General features: G+C 39.4%; 1 protein-coding gene across 2 annotated transcripts in view; it reads left to right on the forward strand.

Annotated features, from left to right (window-relative positions):
* Positions 1-13306, forward strand: part of LOC132389643 (YLP motif-containing protein 1-like) — a 163778-nt gene extending 150472 nt beyond the window's left edge. The window contains exons 20-22 of one of the 2 annotated variants that reach the window (XR_009510639.1): positions 9614-9726; positions 11874-11972; positions 13167-13306. The gene's annotated coding sequence lies outside the window, so the exon portion shown is untranslated. Of the gene's footprint in view, positions 1-9613; positions 9727-11873 lie in introns of both variants that reach the window. The other variant, XR_009510638.1, reaches the window with a different exon arrangement.
* Positions 13307-14634: the final 1328 nt, after the last annotated feature.

Raw genomic sequence — 14634 nt, forward strand, 5'->3', positions numbered from 1 at the left:
TCACAGTACAGAAGTGGGCCCACGAGAACTTTGTGAACATCTGTACAAAAGTATATGTAATACCCTGGTTAAGATTTCTGCTGCTACGCTGTAGGTAGTTCATTTCAGCAGTTGTCTGAAAAAGCTGTTTTGGTTTCGGCTAAGATAAGAAGCCCTGCTGTTCAACTTAGGAATGTGAGTCAGCCAATCAGGATTGTGGGGAAGAGTTTTCTGAAGGACAGTAGTGAAGATGCCACAGAAAGCCATTGGAAAGGGCCCCCATTGCACAAAGTGCTTTATGCAGATGAATGGCTCCAAGGAGAAAAGGCCAATACTCCTGAGGGAGAGCCAGTTTGTTCAAGTTGGACTTCAAGGGAAGTTTGGAATGTGGTGCGTGCTTTCACACAGACTGTGGGTCTAGCATGTGAGTAAAAGACGACTTCAGTATGATCTCCAACAGTTTTGTGCACCTTGGACAGGTTTAACTGTAATGGGTCTTTTTATTTTTCTTTTCTTTTTCCTATTAACTTTGATAAAGCTGAAATTTGTAAATATGCTTTCTTTATAATTTTATGTGGTGTATGATCTGTTATTTCTGGTCAACCAACAATTCTGTATGGGGAGCATTTACACAGCATTCACTCAAATTCAAGGTTTCTTTAATCAGAACATCATGATATTCCTGTTTGGTTTATTATGATACAGCATCAATGAATATAGAATTGAGACAGGTTTTTATATAAACAAGTAAAACATTTATTAAACACTGCTCAATAAAAAACCAAAAGTAAACAAATGACTAACTTAACTGGAAGTTAACTGCTCTACGGCAACTCGAACAGTTCTTAGAAAGCGATAAATGCAGAAGTCGGTAAGGAGAGACTTTCGTGAAGTAATGGATTCCACGATGACGTGACATTACTGCTGATCCCAGCTGAAATATGCCTTGTCTGAAGGATTTACGACAAAGGAAATAAAAACGGCTTCAAGGCATTGACCTTTACTTGGTGAATAACCCTGTTCCAGCCCTTTCTGCTCTTACAGCAGGGACTATCTTAGATGCAGATTGCTACTCTTTCAAATGAGAATTCAATAAAGTCAATCCTGTATTACCAATGACGACACCAACTTTACTCAATCCTTGGGGTCTCCGTACTTCCATAAATCTTCACTCTCTGACTGGACTAAACAGGCAGCATTTGGCGAGACTGCCGGCAATAACCTTTGAGACAGGCAAAAGTAAAACCCCACTTTAAAACAACTGCATCATGAGACGAATACGCAGCATAACAGAGTAACTGACAAACTGACCTGCGTCACAGCAAGGCTTTCCCCTTTTATACCTGTTGAAACAGGCCATCACATGACCTCTCACTGGCGAGAAAATGCATCACTCCACCATCTCAAGACCATTATATCATGCTCAGCAGAGACTCAATTACATAATGGTCATGTGACTGTCACAAGCTACCCACAGGGTATGTAACAGGTTGAACCCCAATTCATACCAACACTAGACTATATTGTTTATGAAAGGTGGCCTTTTCACAGCGGCATCACATGACTGTTAGCAGAACTAGGTAAAGAGCCAAATTTGTATACGAGCACAGAGAAAGGGTTACACGTAGATGAAATGTGAAATAAAAATTAAAGAAACACAGCCTTGAATATACTTGTTTAATGAGGATCAACAAATTGATTCAAATGAATCACGTATATGGCTGAGGGACTACATACAAAGTGCTTCTGACTTCTGGCCCCATAATTCAGTACAATCCAGAATAGTCACTCAACTCATTTGTAAATCTAAACTTAGAGTGCTCTGTTATCTGACCTCCAGCATGTTTTTGACTTCAGCATTTCTGTGCATAGGCACAGGAGTCAAAGATACCCTGGATTTTGGAGGGTGGACAGGTTGCATATACTATAAATTATGATCTAAAGTATTTCAATTCTGAGGGTCTGTGCCTGCAAATTACATATCTTTTCTCCACAGATACTGTCCTGCTGTGTATACCCTAAATATTGGTATTTTTATAACATTTTTAGATTTATTTGCTATTCTTAATTACTCACTCCTGGTTAATTTTTAAATGTTCCATGCAATCTCTATTACTGAGCTTTCATTCCTGCAAGTTTGAATGTGGATGAAAAAGTCTTGCAACCAAGATGTTTAATATTTTAATCCGGAAATTTCATAAAGATTCGCTGTTTTCTAAGTTGTCTAAATTACAAGTTTCTCAGTGGTTCCACACACTTGGAATGTACAAATGTAGCTCAATATATCAAGAGGTTCTCTTGAGAAGTATATGTATTAAAAGGAATTGTGGCAAATCTTCAAACTAGACTGTGGTGGTGCTGTGAAAGTCATTTAAATAGCCACACAACCATTAAAATTGAAATCAATCTTTTGTAAACCTCACCATTTGACTAATTCCAAATGAAAAAGTAGTATTCTGGTGTAATGTTTAGTCCTGAAACAATAAGTAAAGGTTGAAAATTTGTGCTTGCTTGGAAAAATGGGAATTAATACAGAGTTAATTTAAGGTGATAAGACGTAGGAGCAGAATTAGGCCATTTGGCCCATTGAGTTGATGCTCATACTAATCAAGAATCTGTCAACCTCCACTTTAAATACACCCACTGACCTGACCTCCACAACTGTTGGTGATAATAAGTTCAACAGATTCACCACCCTCTGGTTCAGTGGCATATCTAAGGTATGGTACGTACCCTGGGCGCCACTTGAAGGGGGGCACCACTGAGCAATTTCTATTAAAGTCAGTCAAGCCATCCTCGGATAGTGAAGAAGAATTTTCTTCAGATGTATGATCTGTCTTTGATTATCATGAGTGAGAAGCACTAGGATGGCCATATTTCAGAGCATTGTTTAAGAAAACCATGAAACGTTTCTTCATGAAGGAGAATGGAGCTGAAGGACGGAAGAGACAAAAGTTGAAGGTGGAAGAAGCCAAGAAGTCGAGCAAGTTTTTTATGCCCTTCTTTAAAAAGCCCGGAGCAAGTAGTTCTACACGTTCCATGGAGTCGCCTGCACCTACTACAAGTTTGTTAGAATCCGAAGGTGCTTCAGGTACAAATGCGTCACAAGCGGAGGAGGAAGTCAAGTCAGATAAATCTGAGTATGACGAATTAAGAGTGAGGCCGCCATGGAGGAGGGGAAGACGGTGGTGGTGGTGATGATGAGTTTATTGACGAGATTGAACCTGACGACACTGAACTTAGTGAACTGGATGGTGTCAAAGAGCCTTGAACTGTCATACCAGAAGTGATTGAACAGCTCGACATTGGACTCTTGAAGTTTGATAGGGTTACTGGAAAAGTAATTCTGCCTGACACGTTGCGAACAGAAATAATAAAGCTGGGTTTGAAGTATTTCTGGAACAGTGAGGGGCCTTTCCTACCAACAGATAACTGCTCAATGAACAAATTTTGGTTCAAGAGGAAATTGGGAAATGGTTGTGGTGAGGAAGAGACTCGCTCATGACTGGTCTATTCCCCTTCTAAAAAGTCTGCATTTTCTATCGTCTAACCTATTTCTGGTCAAACTATCAATCCTCATTGGAGCAGGAAAGTGGATTCAACCAGTGGAAAGTACCTGAAAGGATTAGTGTTCGTGAAAATGCCAAGAATCGTCGGGAATTCCAAGATGGCGGCGCGCTGCTTGCAGTGGCCACTCCGGAGTTGATTATCTGTTATTTGTGAAGCGGGGTGCCGTGCGCAATCATAATCGATTCAAAACGGACGTGGGAGCACGGAGGAACATCGGGAAATCTCTAGGAAGACCTTCTTCATTGCTGCTGCTGCTGTGAGGTCCGGGACTCTGCTGGGAAGAACAGGCCCCCAGTCCTCAGGGTCGCATTGCTGATGTCTGTTAGCGGGGCCGTCTTAATACGCTCGGCAGAGGATGGTGCTCGGAGAAGCTGTGCCAGAGGGGATGGTCGTCGGCTCCGAGGTTCGACGGACTTGGAGTCCGCTGTGGTCAGGTCGCTTTCGGTGTGTGCTGCGTCTGCGAGGCTGGGTTCGACGGAGCTTTCGTTGTGTGCTGCGTCTGCAAGGCTGTCGGGCGGCACTGTGGAAGTCCATAGCGGGGGTATTCCCTTCTGCTGCCGGCGTGGGATAGCGAGTCTGTCAGGACCCTGGGGACTTATGGAAACTGTGTGGTGATTTATTTTGAACTTATAGTCCTTTAGCATCTTTGGACTATTTTTACTGTGCCCATAGTCTGTTTTTTTTTATCAATTATGCTATTGTTTACACTGTTGTAACTATATGTTGTAAGTATTTGGTTTTGTGCAGGTCTTGTAGCTTTAGTTTTTGGTCTTTGGTGGATTTGGAGCTCCTTTCCAGGGAATGTGCTAAGACAGTAGCGCGATATTAATATGCAGCAGCCTCTCTGGACTCTGGATTGGGGATTTTCCCCAATACATAACAAACGTTATGTGGATTTTCTAGTGTAGTTTGTTTTGTCATATGCTTTTGTGATATCATTCCGGAGGAACGTTGTCTCATTTTTTAACTGCATTGCATTTGTTGTTTCTAAATGACAATAAACTGAATCTGAATCTGATCTGAATGCTTCACACAGTGGAAAGAAATTTAGCTGTAACCAGGAGTTATTGACACGGTATTTCAGTCACAGATTGAGAAGGAAAAGCAGAAGTGGCATGATATCTTAATGAGAATCCTTCACTGCATAAAATTCCTTGCTACTCAGAACCTGGCTTTGCGAGGACACAGAGTCACTTCAGCTAAACGATGACTCCAATGTGGGAAATTTCCTTGGCTTACTGAAACTACTGGTCATCTTTGACCTTGTCATAAAAGAACACCTCACCCATTTGAAAAGTCATCCTGGATCCACAACTTACCTTTCACCAGGTGTCAGAACAAATTCATCCACATGATGGCATCCACTGTTCTCCAGAGTTTACTGAGAAGTATTTGTAAAGCCAAGTACTATGGTCTCATGTTTGACTCGACTCCTGATCAGGCACACCATGAGCAGATGTCAGAAGTAGTGAGGTATGTGGAAGTTGATCTTAAGAGTAAAACAGTCCAAGGAAGAGAGTCCTTCCTTGGTTTTATCCAGATAAGCCAGAAGGATGCTGAGAGCTTGGTTGAAGACATCTTGAAACAGCTAGAGAAGGATGAAACGGAGCTACAAGATTGTCAGTCAAAGTGCTATGATAATGCTGCTGTGATGGCCGGACACAGAAGTGGTATTTGTCAAAGAATAAGTGAGAAAAACAACCTGGCGGTGTTTGTGAATTGCGACAATCACTCACTCAATTTGGTGGGTGTACATGCAGCCAAGCAGGATACAATGATAGTCAAGTTTTTTGGAACCATCGAAGGCTCTCTGCGTGTTTTTCTTTTGTTCAACACAGTGCTGGGAAAAACTTAAGAACGCTGTGCCTGTGGTTGTTAAGTCAGTCTGAAACCAGGTGGAGTGCAAGGACAGAAGCAGGGAAGCCCATCAACAAGTACCTTGAGGAGATATTTCAAGTTCTTCAGAACATGATAGACAATGAAAACGAGACCAGTGAAACAAGAAGTGACACAAGGCAGCTGTATAACCGCATGTTGAGTTACGATTTTCTGATTTTGCTAGGATTTTGGAACAAACTACTCATTCGCATTGACCGTACAGTCAGCCTTCCTTATCCGCGAGGGATTAGTTCCAGGACCCTCGCAGATACCAAAAAACGTGGATGCTCAAGTCCCTTATTCAATCTGTCTCAATGTAGTGGACCTTACGACCCAGTGGAAACCCAGACCTTATTTAACCTGTCTCAGTGCGGTGGACATTAGGACCCGGCAGTGGAGCTCTGAATCTGCAGTGTTTCTGTTCACGAAGATAGTCACGATCACGATTGAAAATAAAGTGGAAATAATAAAGCGATTGGAAAAAGGTGAAACACCATGGGTCATTGTAAAAGCGTTAATCTACGTTGGTCAACGATCGGAACAGTTTTAAAGAATAAAGTGAGAAAGGCCCTGCCCCGATGAAAGCTACAATTATTATTAAGCAATGCAGTGATTTAATTATTGGGTTTTGGGGTTTTGAGTTTTGATCCTCCACATCAACCTGGCATGGATGGAGAGCGTACTCGAAAGCGGTTTGTCACTGGCTCCCGAACCCGGCGCTGAAACATATGTTCTTAAGTGTTTTATATGCATAGAAAGGTAAAATATATACTATATACTAAGACAAACATTTGACTAACTGACGCTAAATAATAGTGGATGTACCTATTCCAACTTACTTAGTAAGAGAACTTCCGATTTATTCAATCCTGATCCACGATAACCCACGCACATCCGCCCGTATACTTTAAATCAACTCTTGATTTCTTATAATACTTAATACAATGTAAATGCTATGTAAAATAGTTGTTATACTGCATTGTTTAGGGAATAATGACAAGAAAAAAAGTCTGTACATGCTCGAACAACAAGTGCTGGAAGAGTACTTCTGGGTTTTCTCAAGAGTACTTCTGGGTTGAATTTGCAGATTCAGAACTCGCGGATTAGGAAGGCCAACTGTATTCAAAAGTTGCTGCAGGATCTTAGCATGAACTTCCACGATGCTGCCCTGGATTTGAAAGCCCTCTGAGATCATTTTTATGATGAAAGGGAAGTGTTGATCAGTGAGTCACTCGAAGGAGGAGTCAGTCTCTGTCAAGAATGGAATATTGAAGTTGAAAGACGTCAGAGACGAAAGAAACGAATGGCTGATGAGAACTCGAGATGCTGGGTTAATAGCTAAGGAGGAAATGGAAAGAGTCATGAAAGGAACACTTGACCGTCTTCACAGAGAAATGGATGAAAGATTCGCTTGTTTGCAGCTGTATGAAGAAATTTTGGATTGCAGAATGTTGCTATGAAGGCGGGTCAACATGAACATATCAGGACCTGAAGAGCTTCTTGAATTTATTGTTCAGTATGGAGATGAGAGCATCTTCCCCAATCTTTGCATTGCCATTCAGTTAATGCTAACCATCGCAGTTTTCATTGCCAGCTGTGAGAGATCATTCAGCAAGTTAAGACTAATACTTTAGTATTTGAGAGCCTGCGTGGGTCAAGGCAGACTCTGTGATCTTGCTCTGCTGAGTGTAGAAAGAGAAAAAACTGAAAAAACTGACTTTGATCACATCATAGACCAATTTGCATCAGTGAAAGCAAGGAAGGTGCAGTTAAAATTTTCATGTAGTGCCATAATTTGTTAATGAAAAGATTAATGAGCTTGACGTATTTTTGAGCTGATATTATGGTAAAATTATCTAAAAGATGGGTGTCAGATGTTTGAACAGGGGCGCAATTTCAGTGCTTGCCATAGGTGCTATTTTCCGTAGATATGCCCCTGCTCTGGTTAAAGAAATTCCTCCTCATCTCTGTTTCAAAGGGACATTCTTGTATTTGGGGCTGTGCCCTTTGGTCCTAGACTCCCCCACAAAACCTCCCCACCAGCCCTCATACTTCTAAACTCCTGCAAGTACAAGCCCGGAGCCATCACTCTTGATATATTAACCCTGTCATTGCCAGGAACATTCTCATGAACTGAAAGGAAAGTAATACACACAAAATGCTGGAGGAACTCAGCAGGCTAGGCAGCATCCATGGAAAAGATAAACTGTCGACATTTCAGATCCTGATGAAGGGTCTCAGCCCAAAATGTTGACTGTGTACTCTTTTCCATTGATGCTGCCTGGCCTACTGAGTTCCTTCAGCATTTTGTCTGTATTTGATTTCTGGCATCTGTAAATTTTCTCTTGTTATTCCTGAAAGCTTTAAAGGAATACTGTGGTGTATTCAAGTAAGAAATGTTGAGTTTTGTATTTTCCAAATACGTTTGATAAAATATAACATGTTTATTGATAAATATAGGAAATATTGCAGCATGGACAGTATGTAGCTAAATAACACAAAAGATATTAATAATTAGATGTTTTTCCTTACTTAATTTGCCCGTGGTAGGTGTGTGGTGCCAACAAATGTCAGGTTTTAGATTTCTTCGTACTTTATTACTGACATAGATCTGTATGAATCTTTAACAGAATTTGAAGTTGTTATTACCCCATTTACTGTGGAAGGATAAATGTTATGTAAAATACATAGAAATATGAAGTGTTGCATTTACAATACAGAAATGTGACTAGAAGATGGATTGAATGGTGAATAGCAGCAAGAAACAGTATTCAGTTCTCCAGATCTTTAGCTATAGGACTGAAAAATTCTGCCACAGGACAAATCCAAAAATAAGAGATAATACATACCCTAGACAAAACGTTTGTCCTTGCTGTTAGATTGTGTTCAAATTTAAGCAGCCACTTTCAGAAACTGTTGATGACATAGAAGCTCACAGAAATGGAAGCTAGTAAATAGTGTTAGTTAATATCATAAAGTTAAGGGTTCTTAATAGTTATTAAGTATAAAACTTCGGTAAATTTGAAAAAATTAATTCTAAATATTTAAGATCATTGTCAAAGAGTGAAGGGAAATATTAGGAGAAAATTTCTAATCTGCAAGAATTTAGAACAAGAAACAACAATGGAATCTGAATCTCTAGTAGCTTTTGAAAAGAAGTAGGTAAGTATATAAAGGAAAGTGTTGAAAGAGCAAAGAATATTCTCAGTATAAAAAATACATTTGCTTTTCTCATATTTTCATTGTTTTTCTCACAGTTCATCTCTGCAACAGGAGAGCACATCATAGTACAATAGTCTGCTTAATTTTTGTACATTATTATCACACATTGGTACATTATTACTGTGTATTATTATTCTGTACTTTATTATTAAGTCTGCGCACTGCTAAATATGTTTTTAAATGTTGCTGCTGTGATGAAAGAATTTCTCATTCAGGATCAATAAAGTTCTTATTATTATTATATGTTACCGTTTCTTTAACCTCAGTTTTACTGGAAGGTACCCAGTAGAGGCCTTAAGACATCTTGTGGGGAAAGGCAGAATTCTCTGCCACAGGAAGTAGTTGAGGCCAGTTCATTGGCTATATTTAAGAGGGAGTTAGATATGGCCCTTGTGGCTAAAGGGATCAGGGGCTATGGAGAGAAAGCAATTACAGGGTTCTGAATTGGATGATCATGAATGGCGGTACAGGCTCGAAGGGCTGAATGGCCTACTACTGACCCTATTTTCTGTGTTTCTATGTTATATGAAAAATGACATGAAAAGGTCTCCTAATCCTTCCAGTTATTATATATCATAATATCTTGTAAATCACAATAAATATTACCCATCCCTTCCTGCTAAGAACTGATGTGAAATCCTTGTGGACAAAAAGAGTTGTCAAACCAAGCCAGCTTGGGGGTGGGATTAAAAATAATTCCATTTAAGCAATCAAAACTAGTTCTAAAAACAGATATACTGTAAGTTGCACAGTGTTGTCAGAGATCTCTAAAAATAGGTCCATCTATGTTAACTAATCCTAATGATTGGCATTGAGAGAGAGATTATTGGGTTATATTGCATTAACCAAGAAATGCAGCAAAAGGTAGATAAAAGCCTGAGAATATTGACCTCTATAATAAGTATACAGTTTCAAGGAAATTTATGTGAAACATCCCAGCATTTACCGATCTGTCTTTTTTTAGATGATGTCGAGTTGGCAGATGGACATCATACAATTAAGAATGGTTGAGCAATCTCGATGAGCTGAATGGCCTAATTCTGCTCCTATATCTTATAATTGGAAAATGAAACACAGGTAGGTGATCTTCCTTTAGGGAAAGTACAACTGAAGATGCTGGAAGTAAAGAGAAACTGAAACAGGGCTTACTCTTCAGATTTGGAGTAATTTTAACAGTGACGGTGGTACTCTGTTGCTGTAAAAAGTTCTTCCATATGAAAGCAGGGAAGCGGAAGTGGTGAGGTGTAGATTATTTGATGGAAATGTTCCAATGCACACTATAAACTGAGGTGCCATAATTAAAGGTGTTAACGAGTTAACTCCAATATAAATTGATAATTTCCATACTATTAAGGAAACTGGCATGGAGTCAATGGAAATAAGGCAAACAAGTAGCAAAGTCATGGAACCTATAGAGATTGAAGAGGAGGAGGTGCTTGCTATCTTGAGGCAAATCAGAGTAGATAAATCTCCAGGACCTGACAGGGTATTCCCTCGGACCTTGAAGCAGACTAGTGTTGAAATTGCAGGGGCCCTGGCAGATATATTTAAAATGTCAGTATCTACGGGTGAGGTGCCAGAGGATTGGAGGATAGCTCATGTTGTTCCATTGTTTAAAAAAGGGTCTAAAAGTAATCCAGGAAATTATAGGCCGGTAAGTTTGACATCGGTAGTAGGTAAATTATTGGAAGGAGTACTAAGAGATAGGATCTACAAGTATTTAGATAGACAAGGACTTATTGGGGAGAGTCAACACGGCTTTGTGCATGGTAAGTCATGTTTAACAAATCTATTAGAATTTTTTGAGGAGGTTACAAGGAAAGTGGATGAAGGGAAGGCAGTGGATGTTGTATACATGGACTTCAGTAAGGCCTTTGACAAGGTCCCACATGGGAGGTTAGTTAGGAAGATTCAGTCACTAGGTATACATGGTGAGGTAGTAAATTGAATTAGACATTGGCTCAATGGGAGAAGCCAGAGAGTGGTAGTGGAGGATTGCTTCTCTGAGTGGAGGCCTGTGACTAGTGGTGTGCCACAGGGATCAGTGCTGGGTCCATTGTTATTTGTCATCTATCTCAATGATCTGGATGATAATGTGGTAAATTGGATCAGCAAATTTGCTGATGCTGCAAAAATTGGAGGTGTAGTGGACAGTGAGGAAGGTTTTCAAAGCTTGCAGAGGGATCTGGACCAGCTGGAAAAATGGGCTGAAAAATGGCAGATGGTGTTTAATACAGACAAGTGTGAGGTATTGCACTTTGGAAGGAAAAACCAAGGTAGAACATACAAGGTAAATGGTAGGGCACTGAGGAGTGCAGTAGAACAGAGGGATCTAGGAATACAGATACAAAATTCCTTAAAAGTGGCATCGCAGGTAGATAGGGTAGTAAAGAGCGCTTTTGGTACGTTGGCCTTTATAAATCAAAGTATTGAGTATAAGAGTTGGAATGTTATGGTGAGGTTGTCTAAGGCATTGGTGAGGCCGAATTTGGAGTATTGTGTGCAGTTTTGGTCACCGAATTACAGGAAGGATATTAATAAGGTTGAAACAATGCAGAGAAGGTTTACAAGGATGTTGCCAGGACTTGAGAAACTGAGTTACAGAGAAAGGTTGAATAGGTTAGGACTTTATTCCCTGGAGCGTAGAAGAATGAGGGGAGACTTGATAAAGGTATAAAAAATTATGATGGGTATAGATAGAGTGAATGTAAGCAGGCTTTTTCCACTGAGGCTAGGGGAGAAAAAAACCAGAGGACATGGTTTAAGGGTGAAGGGGGGAAAGGTTTAAAGGGAACATTGGGGGGGCGCTTCTTCACTCAGAGAGTGGTGGGAATATGGAATGAGCTGCCAGATGAAGTGGTAAATGCAGGTTCACTTTTAACATTTAAGAAAAACTTGGACAGGTACATGGATGAGAGGTGTATGGAGGGATATGGTCCAGGTACAGGTCAGTGGGACTAGGCAGAAAAATGGTTCAGCACAGCCAAGAAGGGCCAAAAGGCCTGTTTCTGTGCTGTAATGTTCTGTGGTACTGATTTTAAGAAGTAAATTGTATATATTGCCACTTCACTTCTGCCATTCAAAGTATACACAATTTTCGGGTTCTATTGGCAGAGAGATACTGGCTCATGTATAGACATAGTCCTGAATTCCACATATAAATCCAAGGAAGGCAGATCGCTAATCAGTTTCCTCCAACCTCCTATGCCTTCCTCTCCACCTAGATTCCAACAGCATCAGTGGTTTGGAAGCAATATTTTCTTTTGACCTCCAAAATGCAGAGGTGCAACATGAACTGGGTGGTTGCAAGAAATCAGAGTAAGGTAAGAAGCATACATGCCTGTTGTTGCAGGACACGATTATTCAAAAATATCCAGCACATGTAATAGTGAAATTGAGTATCCAGGGAAAGAAAATGAAGTAAAATGAGATGATGTCCATGGTCCCTCCTCCTTCTTTCATCCATAATCCTGAGTTTCTAAACTTGGATACAAAAATATTCTTGATCATGAAGGCATTTAATTGAATAATTAAGCAAATACTACTTACATTGGCAGAGGTGTTGGTAACCTGAGGACTGAGGTGTAAGCTGGAAGAACCAGAGGAGGGGAAACATTAATAAAGCTTGTAGTTACTGATAAAATCTGGAATACTCTGCTTAACCTTGATGGCAGTGTTAATAACATGCAAAGGAGAATTTGATAAGTACTTTAAAGGGTTAGCAGGAAAGAGCAGGATAAATTAGATATCTCTGTGATAAAGCTGGCATGGGTAGGATGAGGTAAATATGCTGTATAATTCAGTGATGCTTTGAGAGTGCCAGTGGAAGCCAAGAACAACTCCACAGCACAGAACAGAGGAATAATGGAAAATTAAGTAAGGTTTAGTCGCAGAGGTTTTCTTTGCTTCAATTATAACTCTGGGAGATAGAGTGAATGAAAATTTTGCTGTTGTCAACGGAATGGCATATAATGTCACAGAAATCTGGTGTAATATAAATTTTATTGACACCATGGCAATGGAAATTGCTAGTGGTCTCTAGTAAGTGCCCTTTTAATCAGGATCCAATCCACAACATTTCTGTATTTAAATTGCCCTTTATTGCCTTGTTAGAGACACTGCATTCAAGAAAGTAAAAAAACACACACATATAGGAAATGTTTCTCTATAACTAATTAAGTTCTTTTGTTATAAATATTCATTTATTTGTGAATTAAGCCAATGATAAAAGTTATTTATTTAGAAAGTCAAAAAATAGTTAACACAAAACACCAGAACAAATATTCAGAATTGCTTTTGATAAAAATATTCTTGATAATTACAGATGTTAAGGTTTATTTAACCACATTGAGTAGATAGAGATATGATGCAGGTCAAGTTGATGTAATCAAACAGTGGAAGTTATTAGAGAAGCTGAATTCCTGCCTCTCATTCCTAGGAGTGTATTGTTTTCTGTAAAGTACCAAAATATGGATATAATTATGTTTTAATCTCTGTATTCTCATTTTCTTTCTGAGGTATCATCCAAGGTGTATACATTCTAAATTCACTTTCAATTTCCACATATGCTGAAATCAACATTTAAGAAAAACACTGAAATTCGTTGTAGTTGGAGTCTAATTCTGTATTATATAAAGTGAAATAAAATGTTTTGGAAAATGCATAATCTGTTGACTCTTAATCTTTAACTGCTATGTCTTGTGGAATTACATAGAGTTCACTGTCATATGCATAATTACAGTAAAGTACAAGTACAATGAAAGTCTTGCATGCATTAGCAGCACTGGCATGTCGATCGGACAACACACATAATAAATTACACATGACTGTGAAGAAAAAGGCTTTGCAGAACCAGACATTAATGCAGAAACACAATTAAAAACAACTCTTGCGTAGTACAAGAGTTACTCCATAGTGTTCCATTACGGAGATAGGATTAGGGTTGAAAGATCGGTTCAAGAACCTGATGGTTGTAGGAATGTAGCTGTTCCTAAGTAATCTTAATCTCAATAATCATGAAGAGTACCATTCAGAGTAACTGACAGTACCCCTGGACTTTGTTAGACATACAAATAATTTGCAGAATGAAGTATGTTTCTGAGTGTCTCATGATTTAACTATATAATGCCAGGGTATGTATTTCAATATTGTAATTTGGTGTTCTGTGAAATTCTATAGCAGTGCACTGCCATCTGGAGGACATAGCAAGAAACAGTCAACCATTTCTGCTGCATAACTGAGGGGTGTATTTTTTTAATTGGAAAGTGATGCCACTTTAATATTATCTAACATTATTGCTGTTGAATATGGTTTGTCAGTTTTGATTAATATGTTAGGTGGAAAATGGCAATGATCTGATTTTAAATTGTATACACACACACACACAGAGCTTAATCTCTTAGTTAATAAAATGAAACTCGTTAGTAAAAATTCTGCTGAGGAACTTCAGCGAAGTCCTCAAGTGTGCTACTCCAAGGAAATACATGGCTGCATATTTTCAAAAGGAAGGGTAGATCGCTTACACAGATCTGAAGAGGGGAAGGAACAAAATAACTTGCCCCGAACCAAAGTTGGCTTACGAAGAACGACATTGCAAAGATCCATGTCATTGGACACTGTTATACATTGTATAATGCACGTACCTGCTGTGGCTTCCATCAATCTGAAGTTATCACTGGAATGCCTTCTTTCACAATATATCAACAGCTGTTCTGCACTCCACCATCCCAATTAAGACGTACAGGCTAGCATTAAATAGCAATAATTAATGTGAGCCAATACTGGCCATAACATTGGCTCCTGTTATGATGTGCTGTCATTAAGAACCCAGTTGGTGATGGCTGAATGCTGAAATGAAAATCATCAGGAAGTGCAAAATTCATCTGCATTGCACTGGAACGAATACATGCAGTTAATCATGTTCAGCAGCCCCATCCCTCCTTTACCAGTAATATAAAATTCAGCCCCTTTTGCTGTTTGTTTTTG

Source organism: Hypanus sabinus, chromosome 2 (assembly GCF_030144855.1).
Source record: "Hypanus sabinus isolate sHypSab1 chromosome 2, sHypSab1.hap1, whole genome shotgun sequence".
Taxonomy (NCBI): Eukaryota; Metazoa; Chordata; class Chondrichthyes; order Myliobatiformes; family Dasyatidae; genus Hypanus; species Hypanus sabinus.